The sequence below is a fragment of the Piliocolobus tephrosceles genome, chromosome 12, assembly GCF_002776525.5.
Source record: "Piliocolobus tephrosceles isolate RC106 chromosome 12, ASM277652v3, whole genome shotgun sequence".
In the NCBI taxonomy this organism is placed as follows: Eukaryota; Metazoa; Chordata; class Mammalia; order Primates; family Cercopithecidae; genus Piliocolobus; species Piliocolobus tephrosceles.
Genome location: NC_045445.1, coordinates 115,843,459 through 115,858,588, shown reverse-complemented (window position 1 = coordinate 115,858,588; position 15,130 = coordinate 115,843,459). Strand labels below are relative to the sequence as shown.

The 15,130-nt window shown below is 36.1% G+C and overlaps 1 protein-coding gene and 1 pseudogene across 1 annotated transcript in view; both read right to left on the bottom strand.

Annotated features, from left to right (window-relative positions):
* Window positions 1-15,130, bottom strand: part of DMD (dystrophin) — a 2,292,995-nt gene that overhangs the window by 1,119,886 nt on the left and 1,157,979 nt on the right. The window lies entirely within an intron of this gene.
* On the bottom strand, window positions 10,126-10,970 carry LOC111536579 (annotated as a pseudogene).

Here is a 15,130-nt window from a genome sequence, read left to right as displayed (position 1 = left end):
CATACTTAGCTATAATGAAGTTGCTAGAAATATCCATCATGATAAAATTACAGTTCTGTTTCCCTAAAGACAATTTGTAGTGATACTGCAATATTTCTATATATTCTATTGACAAAATGCCTTTTGAAATAGTCCAGAGGCCAAAACAGCGCAGAGTTAATTGGTGGTCCTTATTGACTTTTTTATGGTTTATGTTAATAGAGAAGCAACATATGGATGATAACCAGTGTATAGTTTAATTTCAACTTGTTGTGTTCTTTGAATATGCAGGTAAAGATAGATTAGATTGTCGAGGATATAGTTTGGTTCCTAAAATATATAGTTTAGGCATAAGAAACATTGTGTTTATTACACAAAGGCTTAATTATGTTTGCATCTTTTTTTAGCTCAAATTGTTCATGTTGCAGTAGTCAATCAAGTGGATTTGAATTGTAGCCAATTTTTAATGCCAGAAAATACTGATTAAGACAGATGAGGGCAAAAAACACTCAGTAGTTTATTAAATAGTTTAGATATTTCAAAATGCTGGATTCACAAAAGCAATATCACATTTGACTTTACAGTCTTCATTCTCAAATATGTTTCTATAGTGAATATGCCTTTTGATATTAAGGAGTTAAGCATTTAAACGCCTATGTATATGATAAGCTATCTAAACACAGAAAATGAATATTTTTAAAATCTTGTGTAATCATATATATATATCAATCAAACTTGTATGCACACCAGCATTGGCATTTGTATAGAGGGGAAATGTATGGATTCCCAATCTGCTTTAATATAGAAGATACATTTTAAAAATATCACTGAAGTGAATTTTGGGCTAATGCAGCATAATGGGGTCTCTGCCTGGGAGGCAGAAATATATTAGAGTTATATAAAATGTTTTGGGGAAGATATAGAAACCACTTGCCATTTTCAATGATATCCAACCCACGGTAGTTATATATTTTAACTTATATTTTATTATAAAATTAGTAATTACTGTGAAAAAAATCAAGCAACATTGAAATGTATAAAAGAAGTACTCTTTGGAGGATAGTTATTCAGTATGGATTTTGGTACATATTTCAGGTTGGGTTTCTTGGAAAGCCATTGTAAAATGGAGATTTGTATGTAGAAGGTTTATTAGGGAGTACTTTTACGATCAGGCAATTTGTTTTGACGTAACTTGGTGTAGTCCCCAGTTTTCTTCATGTTCCTTGTTCTTGAAGTCAGTTAAGCTCTTGAATCTGTGTATTTAACATTTCATCAAATTTAGAAAGCTTTCAGCCATTTTTTTAAAAAAAATGAGACTCCAATCGCACATTTATTAGGCTCCTGAAAGCTGCCCCCACTACTCACTGATGTTATGTTCATTTTCTTTTTAGTCTCTCTTCTCTGTAATTCATTTTATATAATCTCTCTTGTCAAATAGACTCATCTTTTTCAAAGTCTAATCTATGGCTAATCCCATGTAGTATATATTTTTAACATCAGATATTTTCATCTCTTAGAAGTATAATTTGGGTCTTTTTTATTTCTTCCATGTGTCTACTCAACATGTTCAGTCTTTACTTTCTTGATTATATGGAATACAGATATAATAACTGTTAGAATATTCTTCTCTACTAATTTTATCATCTGTGTCTATTCTGGGTTAATTTAAATGGATGTATTTTTCTCCTCATTAAGGGTGTTATTTTACTGCTTCTTTGGATGACTGGTAATTTTTGATTATATGCCAGACATTGTGAATTTTAACTTATTGAGTGCTTGATACTTCAAATAAATTCAAATATATTGAAATAAATATTCTTAACCCTTGTTCTGGAACCCAGTTAATTTACTTGGAAACAATTGATCTTTGGATAATCTTCTTTTTATGCTTTGTTAGTTATGACCAGAATAGTGTAAGTTTAGGGCTACTTTTTCCCCACTACGGAGTCAAAACCTTTCTGAGTGCTCTCTTTGATGCCCTGTGAATGATACAATTTTTCACTGGGGCTTGTGGGAACAGGTGGTATTCTTAGCCACATGTGAGCTCTGGTGATTGTTCCCTTTAATTCTCTTGTGTAGTTCTTTCCTTAGCTTTGAGTGGTTTTCTCACATACATGAACTGATCAAGACTCAGCTGAAGAAGAAAATAAAGCTTTCTGCAAATGTTTAAAATGTCCTCTGCGTATGTATCACCTCTCTGGTATTTTGCCCTGTGATCACTAGTCAACCTTGGGCTGCTGAAACTCTCAGCTTCATCTTTTAACAAAAGCCTCCTGGCAGGGACCACTGTCCTTCAATGTCTGATGTTCAATATGTTGAAAACCATTGTAGCATATGTTTTGTCTTTTTTCTTTTTTTAAGTGTTTCAGCCAGGAGGTTAAGTACAGCCTTTTACTCCAACTTGGAAACAAGTCCAAAACAAACTATTTTGATGTAATTTGATCTTTTAATACATTAGCATTACACAATTTTGTGAATATATCATAACTTTAAGTTTCCACAGGCTGTCTAATGGTCCTCATTTCTTGACAGTGTGGTTTAGTTGCAATTTATGAACATTTTATCAAAACTTTTCCCCTCAATTGGATAATTTTTTTTTTTTGAGATGGAGATTTGCTCTTGTCGCCCAGGCTGGAGTGCAGTGGCAGGATCTCAGCTCACTGCAGCTTCTGCCTCCAGGCTTCAAGCAATTCTCCTGCCTCAGCCTCCTGAGTAGCTAGGATTACAGGTGCCTGCCACCACACCTGGCTAATTTTTGTATTTTTAGTAGAGACGGTGTTTCACCATGTTGGTCAGGCTGGTCTAGATCTCCGACCTCAGGTGATCTGCCCATCTCAACCTCCCAAAGTTCTGGAATTACAGACGTGAGCCACCATGCCCAGCCAATTGGATAATTTTAAAAAGACTATTTTATTTAGTCTATTTTTTTCTCAATCTGTAGATGAAATAAGAAAAATCATTCTAGATGTCCAAGGAAAAATTATTTCAGAAAAGAGCTGTGAATGACATCACAAATCCCCCAAACAGTTCAGGTATTTCTTTCCTGGTTATTTTATGTCCAAAATCATGCATATGAACATGTGCACACACACATGCACACACATGAGTGTGCATGCACATGAATACATATACACATACATAATATACTTTAGGTTATCTTTCCATTCTGAGTAATCTTAAAATAGGTAAAATAAACCCTGTAAGATACCTTCATAGATAAGGCAAATCAAAGCTTTGGTAATTTCAGCTATCTTGACCGTTGTTGATTGACTAATAACGAATAGGAGAATGAGTTTAAATATTTACTATGAAATTATTTTAGAAAACAGGATGTAGACAGTGGCTGTTAGCAGACAATTGTTTGGCATGAGCCAGTAATGGTTACTGTGAAAAAAATGAACCAAGCAGCCCATATATTAAACAAACACACGCAGAAACACACTGGAGTTTGAAGCCTCATATGTACAATTTTCAGCAAAGAAATAATTTTTAGATATAAAATACAACATAGGGATATGTTGTAAACTTGTCCCTATATATTTTGATCAAATTGCATCTTTTCTTTTTCACTTTAAAAAAGAGAATTCAGTGCTTTAACTGAGGCTTAGTGTTGCCATTCAAAATGTACTGACTGCCAGTAGCAGCAGAAAGATAATCTGGTTTCATGCAACTCTTTTTTTTTTCCTCTGTCACGAGTGAAAGGCAAAATTAAATATATGAATTAGTGCTTTTTGAAGATATTCCAAAGCAATATACCATGCCACTATGGAGAACCTCTCTAAAAATACCACATTTTTTTTCTGAGAAAAATATCGATCATGTTATATGCCACTCAAATTGGTTTATTAATAAATGCATTGAATGATATCAGTGTCTCTTAATGCATTCACTAAACAAGCAGTAATTGAGTGCATATACAAAGTTTTATCATCCACCAGAATAGTGATAATCCACATTAGGCTCTAATAGAAGTTTAGAAGAGGGGTTAAGAGGTTAAATGCTGGACTCAGAAAGATTGGACTCAAATCCCACGTCCTTTAGCTTAATAGTTGTAGAATCTGGTGAAAATATCTTAATTCTTTTCATGTCTCTGAAATCTCTTCTCTAAAATGGAAATATAAATGAGATGTGTATAAAGCCACTTGGAATAGCATTTTAAATGTAAGCCCCTATTGTAACTAATCACTCTTTATAAGTGATCAGTTCATTTCAATACAAACTAAAACTTATTTACTGAATTATTGTCTCTAAACATCCACAGTGCAGAAAAACCAACCTGGAAATTTCATAAAACCTTATTTTTATGTAGTAGAATTTCTTCTCAAAGCATAGCTCTTGGATTAGGAATTGAGGAAAATTCCAATTCAGCCAAATGCATCTGTTTCAGATAGCTGACACTTCTGCCTACTCATTTCCTAACTAACAAGAAGAAATGTTAATGGGAGTTTTCAAAGGAAAAGCTGAACACCACGAAGGAAAGTGACACAAATAATGTTAGCTCATATAGTGACAGGGTGAATTTGTGTGCTTTCAAGTACCTTCAGTGAAAATAGGAAAGCAGAAATTATAAAATGCCCTAACATTTAAATCTAGCATGTTCTTGTAGACTAGGAAAAAATAAGTTTTAAAACATGGACGCCGGGCGCGGTGGCTCAAGCCTGTAATCCCAGCACTTTGGGAGGCCGAGACGGGCGGATCACGAGGTCAGGAGATCGAGACCATCCTGGCTAACACGGTGAATCCCCGTCTCTACTAAAAAATACAAAAAACTAGCCGGGCGAGGTGGCGGGCGCCTGTAGTCCCAGCTACTGGGAGGCTGAGGCAGGAGAATGGCGTAAACCCGGGAGGCGGAGCTTGCAGTGAGCTGAGATCCGGCCACTGCACTCCAGCCCAGGCGACAGAGCGAGACTCCGTCTCAAAAATAAAATAAATAAATAAAACATGGACTATAATAGAATGAGATGGAAAATGTTTGTAGTTGCCAGTAGAAACAATAACAATTAGCATTAGATTGAGTATTTAAACCAGCTGAATATTTTTATTAATGGAAATGGCATCTGTTTTGTGAAATAATGCTGCTGAATGAACCATATGAAAAATGACCAGTGTTTCCTAAAGAACGTTGTCACAGACATACAAGCATGAGACCCTAAAATCTTAAGGTATTCCCTCTGAAATCGTCTTTAAGACATTAACAGTAGTGATATTGTTTAGATGAAGTTTTTTAGGCTTTGAATCAACAAATGTTAAGTAAACATGGGGAGCGCAACACCAGCGTGTTATTTCGACATGAATAAACTGCTGTTTTTAGGAGAAAAAAAAATACTGTCTTGTTAAGGTTAAGCTCATTGGTTTTCTGGTATCTTTTGCAATGTTACTGTGTTTTACTGCTCCATGACGTATGTTACATGGTAAATGTGCAATATATTTATATATGTTGCTGTAAAGAAATGTAACAAAAAACTGTTTACTTTGTGATATAGCAGTAAAAATGTATTCGTTGTCATTGAGAATACAGAAGTAAATATGGATTACATATGTCATATTTTAATGTACACGTGGTTCCACCATCAAATGTTGAAAAACTTCTGAAGTATTATTTTATTTAAGAAAATTACACTCCCTTTTCTCAAATGTGAAATGTTCAGAGAGAATGGAAAATTACATATAAAGCATGTAGTTATAGCATGGGGACCCTGCTGTGATCTCTCAGATGAGGAACAAAAAGGAGAAGGAAAGAGCACACTGGAGCTTTGGAGTTGAGGAGAGAAGGCAGAAAAAAAAAAGAGTACAGAAATGTCAAAGACAAGTTTAGCTGCTCTTCAGCTCTCCCTTTAGCTGCTCTTCAGCTCTGCCTTACCATGGTTATTAGTGATTGAAGAAAATTCTAAAGCACATTTTAAAGGACCCAATTCTGAAGAGTTTAGATTCACAGAGCACAATGGAGTTGGAGCGACTCCTGCTCAAAAGTTTGAGACAAGCGAGTCCAAGAAAAGACTGTCCTTCTCTTAATGGAAATACCCAGATTTTCTCATTCTTCCCACCTTGCTTTCAGCACTCGCAGCCCGGAAAGCCCTTATATAACAGGTACTGCGTTGAAAGGTCATTGACGTGTACAAAAATGATGGGTGCTGAATAGATGTGCATAGGTCACTGACAGTATCTGCTACAGAGAATGAGTTTTCGTATTTTTATTAGGATACACCTGCTTGACAATCTACTGCCTCAAAGAACTCTATAGCAGATAAGTGAATTTATATTAATACAGATTGAATTAAAGGATATCTAGAAAAAGGCATATGATGTAAAAAAAAAATCAGATACAAGTATATTTTCTGGATAGTCAGTTTTTACAGTGTTGATTTCACCAGCTGGCTGCTGAGTTTGACGGCTTCTTAACAGTCGCACTGCTGAGATTCAAATGCTGATAGAAACTTTGATGGAAAAATCACTTGAGTAAATATTTCTACCATCTGTTGCCCTTCACTGGGACCCTAATGTTAAGAATAATTCATACCATTGCTTGTCCTTTATATTTCCTCAGCAGTAATAAAATTTCATAAGATTTTGTTTTGTGGTCACAAAGCTATCCCGGTTTCTGTAACTAGAAGACGTACACGAGCATAAGGGAATCAGCGGGAAAATTTACTGCTAAGAGAATTTGTCTCTAGTCACTTACTTTAAGGTTACAGCAATGTATAAGTGTGGGAATACATTTTTAAATGAGCTTTTCAAAGTTATTAGCTGGTAGTGACATGAGAGTTAAGTCTCTTAATACGGTTAAACAGTTGGGCACTTCATCCTTGTGTAAATATTGTTACCCTTTTATTGCTGCTTAGAAACTCTTCTGCAACTTTTTGGCTCCTATACATCTTTTCCGAAGTAGTAAATAACAGATTTACTGGGAGTGTGGTACCAGGCAGAAATTCAGAGAGGGGCTTTAAATCCTTGCCCATCAAGTGTATCTTTCAGAAATAAGTATATTAAAATAATTGGATAATTTCAATGGCTTGTTATTAGAGTTCTGTTGTCCAGCATGGCGTGTTTAGGAAGATGACAGATTTTTAAACATTATTGGAAAGAAGTGAGAACAAAAAACATAACTTACTGTAATAACTACAGTAGTAAAGAACTGCTTAAAATGCATGATAAATATGTCATCCCTAAGAGATTCCCATTCTTAGAGCACGAAATTATCAAGAGAGTAAGAGCCTACAAAAAAACGAGAAGAATGCTGATTGCAAATTCCAAACTGAAAAAAAAAAAAAAACTGCTCACATCATTATGGAAGCAATGAGAAGCAGAAATTGTCATTTAATGAAATATAAGATTAAAGTTAACAGAAGTAATTTTCATGAAATAATACTTTGCAAGGAGAATGTTCCAACTATATTGATCTTGGTGTTTTCTTCTCACATACCTTCTTACTATTCCCTCGAATGCTTCTTTCTGCCTTTAAATTTGCTTTTCTCTCTACCAGAGGGCTCTACCCCATCTCCAGTTTCTCACCATGTCCCAATCTACTCCCTTTCAGAATTTTTGTACACTTCCCTTTATATATATTTGTGCTCTGATTTTATATTCACAGATATGCCTTTTGTAACTCCCCCATCTTAAAGAAAATACCCACATACACACACATGCACACACACAAAATTGAACTCTTTCTGGGAGATCTGCTTAACCTTCTTCGTAACACTCACTTGCTGAAACTGTAGTATGTGTTTTCATGTTTATTACCTATCTTTTCCATTAGAATGAAAATGTTTTGGTACTTGGTCTTTCTTGATCACCAATATACCTCAGGACATAGAAAAATTGATTGATATATTGAAACTGTAATGTTCAGTACAGTGAATAAATACATAAATTTAAAAACCATACTTTTATTATATTACCTGAGACAAATGATCCCCAAGTTTGTCCTTCTTGCTTTTCATATACAAAACATTCTCCCTTACGTTGAGCTTCCTTCACCTTTTCTGTGCACAGAGCACTTAAAATTTTCACGTTGTCTGGTACTTTAACAGTATGATGGTGCCATTCTCTTACCATTGGAGTATATGTTAAATACCAGAACCCATGTAACAAACATATATTGTGTTCCTACTGTGTGCAAAGCAGATACTGCTTGCTGCTAGGAATACAGAGCTGACTAAGAGCCTCTTTTCTCTTTATGAGTTAACAGTCTCATGAATTCAACATCTTAAGGCACAACATCTAAAGCAAAGTACAGTAATAAACATTCCAGAAAGTACTGGATCTGGCCTAGGACAAATGGTGGGTTGTTTTTGCAGCTATTATTTTTCCTGCCCCCTAATTGACAGTCCTCCATTACACCTCTGGGATACCTAGTCTCACTTGGGAAAACCTGACTTTGGGAATCAGAGGCAGTCTCTGTTGCTTATAAACGAGGAACTCTAATGGATACATACTGTCATTAGAAAAACTCTGCTTCTATCCTGGCTCCTTTTGTAAAGAAGATTGAGTCCCCTTGGAGAGTCTGCAGAACATAACCATTTGCATGTAATGAACAGTTTGTAATACTTTGAGATTGATGTGCAATTTCTATTTGACAAGAGAAAAACAATTAGGATCAACTGTGGTCATATATCCTAGAATACCAATGCTGTTTCCACACTCTAAGTGTTGTTGGATCATTATATGAGATTCATAATTTTGTCCTGTTGTACCCACGTTTGCATTACCATTCAGTCTTAATTTATTATACTGTATTAAAAGTTTTTTTTTGGTAATTTGTTCTTATTGCTACTCAGACATTAAAATGTCTGCAGGCTGTGAAAATGAATAAATTTAATGTGGCAGCATAGTTCTCAAAATCCTGGCTTTACAACTAATAGTACAGGCTTATATTGTATTGTAAATCCTAGTTAACATGGATTTATTTGAAAATCCGATTTTACTGCTAATTTTAAATAACACATTTTCATACATTTTATCCTTGAATTTCTATTTTTTTTTATAATTTATGGCTATTGTATGTATTTACAGAAGGACAATGCATGTACTTTTAAATGCTAATAATGGATTGCTGAAATAACTGTAACTTTAAAACAATGCAATTGTTAAAAAACAAACTGTGCAGCCTGGTTAAATGGAGGCTTATGAATATATGATTAAGATATATGTTATATTAAGTAAATTCATTCAACTGGTAGTTCATAGGAACTTTCAAATTTAATCTCATAACCAGCGCTATCCTTCAAAGAATGGTCAGGGCAATTTAACCAGTACGTGACCACTCAAGATAATTTCAATGAAAAGTGGCTGAACTATTGAAATCTTTTATAGTCTCCTTGGGATATCATTAAGAGTAGAAATTTTGAAATAAAATTGTAATGATGTTCAGAAAAGAAGATAAGTAGGTAACTCTCTTAATACATTTTGCGCTGCTGTAACAAAGTACCTAAGACTAGGTAATAATTTATAATGAACAAACACGTATTGGATCACAGTTCTGGAGACTAGGAGGTCTAACATTAAGGTGTCAGCCTCTGGCAAGGGCCTACTTGATATGTCATCACATGATGGACGATTAGAGGGCAAGAAAGATCAAAAGTGGGCTGAACTCCCACTTTTATAAGGGAGCGACACCCAGTTGTGAGGGTGGAGCCCTCGATCCTAATCAGCTCCTAAAGGTCCCACCCCTTAGTACTGTCACAATGGCAATTACATTTCAACATTAGTTTTGGAGGGAAAAACATTCAAACCATGGCAGTGATACTGACCACTACCACACAGGGCTTGGGAGGCTACCTAGCTGTTGCACCCAAGAGATGAATCTTCTTATATGATTACCTTTATCTTTTTTTTTTTTACTTTATTAAAATACTTTTATTTTACATGTATATTTTTGTCTACCCACCAATTCCATGTCTGACCACTGCTACTACTACCATGTCCTAGCATAACATTCCATACGTACTTAAAACCAAGCTAAGGGTGGAGTTCTATCTTTAAAAACTAAACAGGCATTTTGGACAACACATTCTTGGCAATGGAATCTGGACAACATTTATCAAACATGGCAGGGAAAGTTCTCACTCTGCATTATAAAAAAGACAGCCAGATATCAACTGTTACAGAAATGAAATCAGATGGAAAATTTTTAACAAATTGTTTAAACTATTTTCTTAAAGAGACTTCCTCCACTGCCAGAGATCTTGAATAGCCTCCTGGTCAGTCATCTGGAAGCAATTCTTCACATAATTGATGAACTGGCTTCCACTTTAGGAAGAGAACCACCTTTTTCTATAGTTGCTTGCATTTTTGCTTTAATGTCTTCTACAGAACTAGGTCCTTTGGGTGTTTTAGGAGTTTTCTCCTGTTTTAAAGGATTCTTGTCCTTTAGATCTTGGTGTTGATGGTTTTGAGTCTTTTCCATTCTGATTTGACTTTTGTGCATTTTTGGCTGGAGTATCTCGTATAGATTTCTTCACTAGCGCTTTTTCTTCAGTTTCTTCATCATCAAAATCATCATCATCAGCATCTTCATCAGCAGCAAGTTTTACTTTTTTCTGTGGAACCTTGCTACCACCTCCAGGGGCAGATTGCTTTCCAGATATACTTACGAGTTTCACATCCTCCTCCTCTTCATCTTCTGACTCTGTATCTTCCTCCCCAGCTACTAAATGCTGTCCACTAACATGCACTGGCCCTGAACCACACTTCAACCGTAAGACCACTGATGGTGTTATTTCAAAGCCCCCAAGGGAAACGGTTGGCTGTACAGACATTTTCAAAGTTGCCAATGTTACTTTAATTGGACTGCCTTCGTGATTCATTGCCTCTGTTTCAACAATGTGCAATTCATCCTTTGCACCAGCCTCTAAACTGACCATTCTTAAAGATAACTGTTGCTCATTTTCATCATGATCCACCTAAAAGTGATCATCTTTGTTGGCCTTTAGTTCACAACCAAAAAGATAGTTCTGGGGCCTCAGGGGGCTCATGTCCATCAAATCGTCCATTGGGTGCAGCACACACTTAGGTGGGAGAGAAGGCAGATGGAGATAAACGACCACTGCTCAAGAGAACAGCCGTGCAGGATGGAATCACACCAGGAAGATTACCTTTATCTTAGAAAACCTGAATATCTTGTGTACTTTGACACTTCTCTACATTTCACCTAACCTTTAAAATCAACACATTTATTCAGCAAACTTTTACTTTTGGAGCTGCTCTGTGTCAGACTCTGTGCTAGGTGCTCAGGGTGTTGAAATTGATATAATCCTAATCTATTCACAAAGAATCCAAGGTTTGCTGAAATTGATGGACATTTAAACAATTGAAACATTTAAGTGGTATAATTAGCAAATGGACATTTAAGCCATAAAAATAGCATCTAATAGATATAATAAAGGTCAGTACACCATTGAGTGAGTCAGAGTAGAGGCAACCCAAAGAGTAACTAGCTAGAAGAATTGGGAAAGCTTCACAGAGAGGGCGATATGAAAATAAGTGAGAGAATTGTAAATCCATGAAAATGAGAAAACGTTGAAAAGTGATGGTGTCAGAAAAACTTGTGGTATGATAATGACAAGATGCGAGGAGCTCTTGGTAAGCGTGTGGATGCATGGAAAGAAGTGGCAAAAAATAATGCTGAGGACATTTTTTATTTTATTGTTGGTTTTGTTTTGGTTTATTTCATTTTTTAAATCTAGCATGCTAGTGTTCGTTTTCCAAACTGTGAATCATAAACTCAATTTGTGGATCAACACCGGCCTTTGGTGAAACAAAATATAAAATATCAGCATTCATCACAAATAGATGTTTCGTAGATATTTTGTTTTAACTGTGAGTGGTTGTGTGTGTGCGTGTGTGTGTGTGTGTGTGTGTGTGTGTGTGAGAGAGAGAGAGAGAGAGAGATGGTTTGGATATTTGTTACCTCTGAATCTCATATTGAAATGTGATTTCCAATGTTGGAGGCGGTGCCTGGTAGGTGTGATTGGATCATGTGGGTGGATCCTTCATGAATGGCTTAACATTATCCCTTTGGTGACAAGTTAGTTCATGCTAGATCTGGTTGTTTAAAAGAGTATGAGACTTCAACCCCCACCTCTTTCCTGCTCCCCTTTGCCTTCCACCATGGTTGTAAACTTCCTGAGGCCCATGTCACTTACATCACCAGAAGTAGATGCCAGTGGCATGCTTCCTGTACAGCCTGCAGAACCATAAGTCAAAAGAAAACCCTTTTTCTTTGTAAAGTACCCAGTTTCAGGTATTTCTTTATAGCAATGCAAGAAGGGACCAATACAGTTGTATATGTATGTGTGTGTTGGGTTATTTCTGGTTGAGTGTCACAAGGTTGTAATACGGTGAGTGTAAGGAAGAAAATTAAGAAGCCAGTCCAGAAAATTAATACTTTTGGAAAACAGTACAAAATCAACTTTACAAAAATATGCATAGAAAGATGTAATACAAGATTTATTTAATTACAATAATTTTTAAAGTTGGTTAGTGCCTTGCTTTTGCATGCTGTTTTAAAAATTACCGTGAATATGACTTCATGTGATTTTCAAATGCTCCCAGCAAGATAGCTAGAAAAGGTATTCTTAGAACTCTTATACAAAAATTTTGGAAAGCTTAAATGCTTTATCCCAAATCATAAAGCTAATATATGAAGACTCTGGGATTAAACACCATATTTTTTTTACTGTTCATCAGCTAGAATTTAGAAATGTTAAGCCAAAAACATGAAGTCACTGCTCTGCCTAATAAGTATTGAGGAAACTAATAAAAGGAATAATACCACTGACTACAGGACAAGGTCTTCCTAAGAGACCTTAAAAATATCAAGTGATTAAGATGAAACTTCTTTTGTTCATAAAATGTTATTTAGTTATGAGTAGAACTCTAATTAAACTTACGTTGCCATCAGTAAAGTTGAGATGTAACATATTCATTAATATAATTTGACCCATAGTGTATTAAAAGAAGGATGTTAAAAGGAGTTGTTGTTATTAGAGATGATGTTAGGGTTGTTGATGATAGTAACAGTAGACATAACAAGGCACTTTATAATTTAAGAAGTGCCTGCAATTACATTGTTACTCTTAGGTTAATCTCCTTTTGATATACAGATTTGGAGGATTCTATATCACTCTCAGACATAGGTTACTGAGGTGATGGAAGAATTTAGCAAGCAGCTTTCAAATGGAGGACATGAGCATTGGATTCTGTATAGCAAGGGCTGATGTTCTCTAAGAAAGCCTCTTGGTTTCCACAGGGCAGAAGCCCTTTGAAGATCATAGCCAGGGATTTAGTAATTGCCTCCCTTTCAGAATACCCTCAAGAGAAAACCCCACCGTAAGACATGGTTCCCTACAGGCAAAACCACTTTTCCTTAAAATTACTGTTCCATGAATAGAATATCAGCCTTCTTTGGCTCATTCAACATAGTTTTCTTAAGTTTCAGGACGGTGCTGCAGACCAGGAGTTTCAACATTGAGGAAAACAATACTACTTGGGCAGTGCCTACCTCAGTCAGGGAGGCAGATGCTTACCTTCATGTGAGGGAATAAGCAATCAATCATATTTCCAACACTCAAGGAAGCCAGTCTAGTGCAGGGAGAGATAGATACATAAACCTCAAAGTTATGGTATAGCATAATAGTTTTAAAATTCCATAATAACTGCATTTAAAAAGTTTTATAGAAACAGAAGAGATGGTGACCTCAGTCTGGAAAAACCAGCTTGGAGAATGGCAATCAATATTAAGTGGCAAAAGTTTTGGGAACCCAGGCCCCCAGATGGAGGGTGATAGCGTGGGCTAGACAGGTAGGTTGGGAACACTTTGCAAAGGACATTACACGGTACACAGACAAGTCTGTGTTTTAGTCTATAAACCACAGTTGCAGAATGTGTTTGAGCAAAGCCATGTGGGGATGAGATTTGCACTTTTCAAGATTTAAGTTTGTTTAGGGATACTTATGGTTTGCTGTATACTTCCTAGGTTTTTACATTATAATTATGGTTAGAACTTTAAAGGAAAACTGCAGTTTAGCATACTTGAAAGAGTGCAACTTCAAGTCATGATTGGAGACAGATATTTAACAGATTGGGTGATCCTGTGATGCTTATTTTCTTCTCAGACATTCCACATGACAACCATTTTTAAACGGTTTATTTCTACTTTAGCATCCATCTGATGGTGTTGTATATGTTTTCTGCTTGAAAATAAAGCAGTGAGCCAGGCACGGTGGCTCACACCTATAATCCCAGCACTTTGGGAGGCTGAGGCAGGCAGATCACGAGGTCAAGAGATCGAGACCGTCCTGGTCAACATGGTGAAACCCCGTCTCTACTAAAAATATGAAATTTAGCCAGGCATGGTGACGCATGCCTAGAGTCCCAACTACTTGGGAGGCTGAGGCAGGAGTATTGTTTGAACCTGAGAGACGGAGGTTGCAGTGAGCCAAGACAGTGTCACTGCACTCCAGCCTGGTGGCAGAGTGAGACTCTGTCTCAAAAAAAAAAAGAAAAAAGAAAAGAAAGCAGTGAATGTAATTAAGATGGATTTACTATGATCATAAAGTACTCAGGAGTCTTATTTTAAAAGACAACATTATTAATTCAAGATGGATTAGAGACTTAAATGTTAGACCTAATACCATAAAAACCCTAGAAGAAAATCTAGGTAGTACCATTCAGGACATAGGCACGGGCAAGGACTTCATGTCTAAAACACCAAAAGCAACGGCAGCAAAAGCCAAAATTGACAAATGGGATCTCATTAAACTAAAGAGCTTCTGCACAGCAAAAGAAACTACCATCAGAGTGAACAGGCAACCTACAGAATGGGAGAAAATTTTTGCAATCTACTCATCTGACAAAGGGCTAATTTCCAGAACCTACAAAGAACTCAAACAAATATACAAGAAAAAAACAAACAACCCCATCCAAAAGTGGGGAAAGGATATGAACAGACATTTCTCAAAAGAAGACATTCATACAGCCAACAGACACATGAAAAAATGCTCATCATCACTGGCCATCAGAGAAATGCAAATCAAAACCACAATGAGATACCATCTCACACCAGTTAGAATGGCAATCATTAAAAAATCAGGAAACAATAGGTGTTGGAGAGGATGTGGAGAAATAGGAACACTTTTACACTGTTGGTGGG